The 7,078-nt window shown below is 41.3% G+C and overlaps 1 protein-coding gene across 1 annotated transcript in view; it reads left to right on the top strand.

Moving 5' to 3' along the window:
* Window positions 1–3,099: 3,099 nt before the first annotated feature.
* LOC131986316 (rho guanine nucleotide exchange factor TIAM1-like) overlaps window positions 3,100–7,078 on the top strand; it is a 65,186-nt gene continuing 61,207 nt past the window's right edge. Inside the window, exon 1 of the mRNA XM_059351203.1 lies at window positions 3,100–3,272. The gene's annotated coding sequence lies outside the window, so the exon portion shown is untranslated. The remainder of the gene's footprint in view (window positions 3,273–7,078) is intronic.

The raw sequence follows: 7,078 nt of genomic DNA, 5'->3' as shown, positions 1-7,078 counted from the left end.
CACACTGTAATAAGGTCTGATAAGGATTGAAAGGTGCAGTCTATTGTGCTGAAAGGCCAGCTCAGGTGTGCAGGAAGACAGGCAGAACAAAACCGGCTACTCTTACAGCGCTGCTACCGAATAGTCTGTTTATTCAACAGAAAACGCGCCTGATGAATGGGGCTTTGATATTCATTTACTCATCGCTGCGCAGCTGAGAACAAACAATAAGTGTGTTCACATTACAAAAGCAGCACGCCAAATGAGTGCAGACAGACCAAAACAAGCAAACAAAAAGAAAACCCCCGCCATCCTGATGTTTCTCCAGCCCTCCTCTGTGCTTACATAACATCCTCCACCTGCTGTTGTTACTATTACCTCCTCTGCTTGTGCCAACATGCCATCACTGTGCCCTTAAACTACTAACCAGATCTTCCCCACTCCTTGGATAATTGCATTACATCCCAATAACGTTATGTTTGGGTAAGAGTGTGGGAACTGCTTGTCTTAGCCTGCTGTTCATCCTCCTGAATTGGTTATTTCCTGTCTCAGCCGGCTCCTAGCAGGACACGACCTTCTGCAGCTAATTTGTTAGATAACACTGAAAGAAACAAACAGGGAGACAGAAAGGAAAGGGGACAGACTGGGAAGAGAATGAGGTCTGATGAGTAGACAGGTGCTGGGAGACAGTGAGACAGACTGCAACGTGCACGTATATACACACACGCTGTGCACGAAGGAATTGTAATGCCGTAGCATTGTCTGTGCTAGGTGCTGAAATGTCATCATGTGCCCAGGGGTAAAAAGCTATGCATGTGTGTGTGTTGGCTGTGCACTTATGTTAGCGACTTTGTGACTGTCCCTGCTCCCTCCCCTGTGGAGGCTGTGTCAGGTCCTTTTGTTGGGTAGATCTGTTACCTTCCCTGCCCTTTGTAATGACATGTTTGCCTCTATAAATGTTAAATAGTCCCAAACCAGTTATTTTTAAGAGCTGCTCAGCGCAGCGGACAGAGACAATGGGGATCATCAGCCTATTATGTAAGCGGCCCTGTTTTTCTCATAAAATCCTCTGTCCTCAAGCCAAACATTTTGGTAAATGATTTGATGATCTTGAGAATCGTTTTGTCAGAGGAACAAGTTATCTCAGGGAGCATGAAAGTAATTTATTACCGAATTGTGTTTCACCTCATTATTTGCTCATATTTTTTATATTTAAAAGACTTATTGCTCTGCCTCTTGTATGCTGCATGGAGCTTTTCTTTCTTGTAACATAGTTTTGTCCCCTAACTATGTCAGAGTACACAAGTCTAGCAATTTGGGACCAGGCTATTTTCAGGGAACAAAAGTGTTCATTGAATAAAATGTTACATCGCTGATGCTGGAAATTTTTGCTCCTTTGTGACATCTCCAGACTCTTTCTTCATCTGATCTTGAATGTACTGAATGTACTGTAGAGATCAACAGATAGCGAGCTATACAAAGCATGTTGTTTGGCAGTGTAACAGTTAATAGGGGCTCCCTCTTAATATGTCCATTCCCTGGGTCTTCAGCATTGCAATTGCCCAATGAAAAGTTGACCGGAGGAACAGGTTGTCAAGAAAATTTAAAAAACGTACAAACACAAACAAGCTTCCTTTAATAACAGCCTAAAGGATATATCTTAATTACTTGGCTCCTTTTCTGGAGGCCATTTAAGGCTAAATGAAGCCCAAATGAGAATCTCTTTAAACTTCCTGTGCTCAAGGGCTGTTTTCAAATCCTACATACTCTTTTAGAACAATTTTTTTCTCTTAGTGTGTGTTTATCATGTACCACTAACAAAAACAATGACAAACAGGACATACTGGAGGTTGCATTCACCAAACCATGGTGAAACAGTCTCAAAAGTAAAGTTTTAAGATAAAAAAATGCAATGTTTCATAATTACAACCATGAGTGGTAGTACTAGTTTTAGTGCAAAGACCCATCCAAAGTGCGTCAACCTTTACACTGTTTGTTTTTACCTTTGTCACATGCACCTACGTTTGCTTGTGTTGCTGACACATGCAAATTGCTAACCACACCAGTGACAACAAGAAGTCTTGAGTTAGTTTTGACATTTTGACAAAGACACAAGTGTCTACTGAGCAGTGGAGTGGACGTTGGAATAGCGGATCTTGCTGTGGGAGTGGTTTGAGTAGTTTCTATGTAAGTCTTGATACCTTTTTGCCATAAAACTGGGTCACACTTGGAATCGATTGTAATTGTTGTGTATCCAAGCTGACTTGACAGTGAAAGAGGCTATACACTTTCAGAGCCATGTTTTAACTCTACAGGTGGTGATTTCGATCTGGCGAAAATTGTAAAAAAAAAAAAAAAATAGCTAAAAACTCCTACTCAAGGCTTCATTCTTTTCATTCGAAGCCTCTGCTACAAAAGGCCTGGTGGGTTGTAAGATAGTGAAGGAAAGATGGGTGGAAAAACAAAGAGGAGAGTGAAGCAGCAGCATAACACAAGCTGCAGCTGCTCTTGTGGAAAGGGTCCAAGGAACGAGATGGATTTCTTCTTGTTCACTACACTTCACTGTTCACCTTTCTCACCTTTCTACCACATCTCTATTCTGGCACATTGAATTTTACAAGTTACTCATTTTAGAATGAAAATTCCCACCTGCTTTTCAGAGTGTAGGTTTGTATTATCCAAAATAAAATCCTCTTACTAACTGTGTCAATACATATATCTTACTTAAAGGCGAATGTGTTTGTGTTTCATTTGTTTATGCGTGCCTGTGCTTGTCCACTGTATCTGTGTGTCTTTGTTTTTTTGTGTAAAACTTGAGGCCAGAGAGCCAGCAATTAAAAAGAGGACTGGGACATCTAAAGGCTTAGAGGCACAGACCCAGCACACATGCTGGCAGTCAATTGGCAAGCCGGGGGAGGTGAAATTGGAGAGAGAGAGAGAGAGAGAGAGAGAGGAGGAGGAGGGCAGGGTGAGAGCATGTGGGAGAGGAAGGGGGGAGAACCAGAGAGAAGAGGGCGGGCTCAGACTCAGCCAGCGCACACACACCCTCTCCTCAGCCTTCAGTCTGGGTCTAGGCGTGCAAGAGGCAGCATGAGTGAGTATGTGCTGTAATGTGTGTGTGTGTGTGTGTGTAGAGTCGAACGCTGCGCAGGAGTCCGGGAGACGTCTCACTGATGCTGAAGGATTCCCTTGTTTGCTCGCGGAGAGGACAGGACACGTGCTGGCTGTATTTTAAACCACGGCAGGGAATTAACTGGTACTCACACAGGAAACACCGGGAGATTAAGTAAAAGGTAAAGAGATGCACTTCTTGTTTTTGAGGATGTTTTGGGAGCTTTGGGAGTGACAGAGATGGAGTTGTTGGGTGTTAAGGATTACTGGCTTCATGATGTGTGTGTTCACATGAACCGTTTGGATGGATCAAAGTGTGTGTGTGTTATAAAGAGAAAAGGACGTGAAGTTATAGTAAGGAGTCTAAATCTGTGCATCTAACTTCTTCTAAGAAGACAAGGGTTCTGTTTCTGCTTGTGTGTGTGTGTTACTGTCTGTATACCCATGTATTTTGTATGCTTTATTATACAATGTGACTTCTCTGCTTTGTTATTACACTATACTACTGTTTGGTGGGGACTCTTTTCTCTTGATGGGGCTCTCCCGCTCTCTCTCCCTTTCTCTCTCACACACACATACACTTGTATATATTTATAACAATGCAATAGAACTGCAAGAATAGCCTTTAACACATATAGTTTAAATAGCCATCCATGGGGCTGGTGTGTTTGCTGATGAATGGACTTTATCAATCATTAATGCTCTCACTGGGACATTGTCTAGTTTCCTACCTGTGGTGATTTAGTGATAACGAAATTCCTTAACAGCCCTCTGGACTGGCACCACCTGACATTTCCCCCGCTATTGAATAAACTGCACAGCTCAAAGGGCAAACAAAGTAATGCACGCTTTAACATGTGCATATTTGACCAAGCTCTTTTACGTAAGAAGTGCAGAAGAGCTGAAATGACTGGTGATAAAGCAAGATATTACTAACTCAAGTGGTACTTACAGTAATTATGACTTGTCAAAAGCTTGTCAGAGAGCTGTAGCACTTTGAAGAAATGAAAAAAAAGAGCAGGTCAGTCCTCATTTTTTCTGGTTATGCCATCAAAGGTTTAAATAAAGAGAGCGGGATCACACACTAACGGATTTGGATCTGATAAAGACATTAGCCTACTTTGTGTGTGTGTGTGTGTGTATGTGTGTGTGCTGTGGAAATATTAATAGAGGATGGTCGAGGAGGAAGAGCAGCATAGAGAGGGACTAGACAGACAAAGAGGGAGACCGACTGAAATTCTTCAGTTAAAGGCAGTGTGGGGACTTGGCAAAGAGAGACCGTAACCAATGAGACAGAGAGAGGAAAAGGGAGAGAGAGAGAGAGGGGATAAAGGACAAGTTAAAAGAGATACAAAAACAAAGGAGGAGATTCTGCAAATGTGCACTTTTACCTCCTACTCAATACTTCAGACGTGTTTACCACCTGTCACTCAAATGTGTGTGTGTGTGTGTGTGTGTGTGTGTGTGTGTGTGTGTGTGTGTGTGTGTGTGTGTGTGTGTGTGTGTGTGTGTGTGTGTGTGTGTGTGTGTGTGTGTGTGTGTGTGTGTGTGTGTGTGTGTGTGTGTGTGTGTGTGTGTGTGTGTGTGTGTGTGTGTGTTGCTGGAGGTGTTAGCTCTCAGCTGTGCAGAGGGTCACTTTTAGGCATCCAGACAGCCGGACAATTATGAAGGGTCAAAGGGCATACAGGCTCTGCTGTGCTGTGCTTTCTCTTCACTTTTAGGCTTCGTCTCTAGAGGGGAAAAAAACAGTCTTCCTGAGTATTTGGTTTTGAAAAATGAATTTAGTACAAATCATATAAAATCAAGTAAAAATTAACGTTTTAACATTAGTTGAAAAAGTTCTGCAGGTTATTTTGTTTTGGATTTGATACCAGGAGCTTATTATCAACAATCTATCTTATCTACAGCCACTCATCATAGTTTACATTTTGTGGAATAGTTACTTTTATTTAGGACTATTTGCATTCACATCTCTCACAATAAACACACACATTCTTGGCTGTAACTGTAAAACTGTCTGAGCACTTTGTAAGTCATAAAAGGTAATTTGCCCTATCACCAAGATTTCAAATGCTTTGTTATCAGTGTTTGTTTGGGGTAGAATTCTAAACTAGCCGTGTCTCTCTCTCTCTCTCTCTCTCTCTCTCTCTCTCTCTCTCTCTCTCTCTCTCTCTCTCTCTTTCTTGTTATCTTTTCTTCACCTTATCTCTCCTGCTACAATTCACTGCTTCAGTTGCCACCATGAGGAAGTTGAATATTGGCAGGGTGTTTTGAGGAAGTGATCCGTGAAGGGATTTATAGTGGCAGATAAAACTGGTGTGTATGTGTGCACACACTTTTTTTTTTTTTTCAAAATTGACAAAGACTTTGCGAAAGCCTGGGGCTGTTAAAAAAAGAAAAAGGAAAAAAGGGGGAGGAAAGCCATTATCTCATACACAGTTACACACCGCTCAGCCAGGTCTATATGTATGTGTGTCCATTTACTACGTGTGGAGGAAGTGTGTGTTCAGGACAAATATTGTGTGCATCCACACAACCATGGGCTCCGTCTGTGTACAGTAAGCTAATATAGTGCCTGAGCGTGAAAGGGGGGAAGGGGCTCCGCTAAGTGAGCCCTGTGGGTGTGTTTGTATTGTGTGTTTGTGTGTGTGTGTGTGTGTGTGTGTGTGTGTGTGTGTGTGTGTGTGTGTGTATGTGTGTGTGAGCGTGTGTGTGTGCATACTGACCCAGATTGGTACACTGCTCTCAGGCTAACTCAGCTCACCTATAGGGCAGATATAGGTAGTAGGTATATCCTCTTTTACACATGTAAACAGCCTTACTGAGACCATAATGAAAACTGTAATTCCACCGCTTACCTTAAAGCAATACAGCACCTTACTAAATACCATTAGTATATCAATTACTCACCTATAAATACCTTGAATTCTTAAAGAAAACTTTGTTTTTCTCGTATGGTCCCCCGGGGAACAAAGAATCAGAAAATGCAGAAAATTCTTTATGAATTGAAATAAAAAAAGGGGCGTTTAATAACATCAAAACTATATAAAAACATCAATTTATAGTATAATCAAAGTTTTATACTTTCAGTTGTATGCTCACTACTTCCCAAACACATTTTGTCTTTTTTCTCTCTAAAAACCTTAATTGTTCAAAGCACTTTCACATAAACAGTCTCACAAGTTGCTGCTTGTCTGGACCTGCACGGATGAGTAGTGTGCCCCTTTAACTTAGAAATGATTACAAATTGTCTCAGTTTTTTTAATTCTTTATTCACCATGGAGGCTTGTGAGACAAACAACGTTTTCGCTAAGAATTCAAGATAACATAGGGTGAGTTATTGATATACAAATGGTCATTTTTGGGATTAAGTATTCCTTCATCAAATACCAAGTCTTAACTTGACTCAACATTTTATATTGAATTTACCTTGTAGGAACCAGACTTTTGTGATAAGCACAATCACACACACAGCTCTACAGTGAACACGCTGTAGATATACTGCAGCTTTAAAATAATCTATGCTAGAAATACAGAAATTTAAGTGATACTTATCCTTTGATCTGCTCATGTAAAGCTCATAAAGCCTGCCATGCATCAAATAATACATTATATAAATAGAAACAATAATCACCAGCATCGTCATCAACAACATGGAACTCAAGCTTGTTGCAGACACTTTCACATCTTTATCCTCCACAGTGAATGTGACTCTTCTGACCTTGTGGCAGAACAGAGGGACACCCTGCTCTCTTTATGATTACAGATACAGTACATAAGATGCAGTTTGATGAGCATGTGGCGGCTATGATAAACGGATGATGCAATTAACATGAAAGGGATGATCTGTCTCTCTCTCATCTTTGTCCGTCTTCTTCTCTCCTCCTCAGTGGTCCTCTTATTTCTGCTGTTAAGCAAATACAGGGCTTATGCAGCCCCCAGTGCCCGTCTCCCCACATGCAATCAAGCTGTTTAAATGTTTGTGTTC

The sequence above is a fragment of the Centropristis striata genome, chromosome 15 (assembly GCF_030273125.1).
Source record: "Centropristis striata isolate RG_2023a ecotype Rhode Island chromosome 15, C.striata_1.0, whole genome shotgun sequence".
Lineage (NCBI taxonomy): Eukaryota > Metazoa > Chordata > Actinopteri > Perciformes > Serranidae > Centropristis > Centropristis striata.
This window is presented reverse-complemented; position numbering and strand designations above follow the sequence as displayed.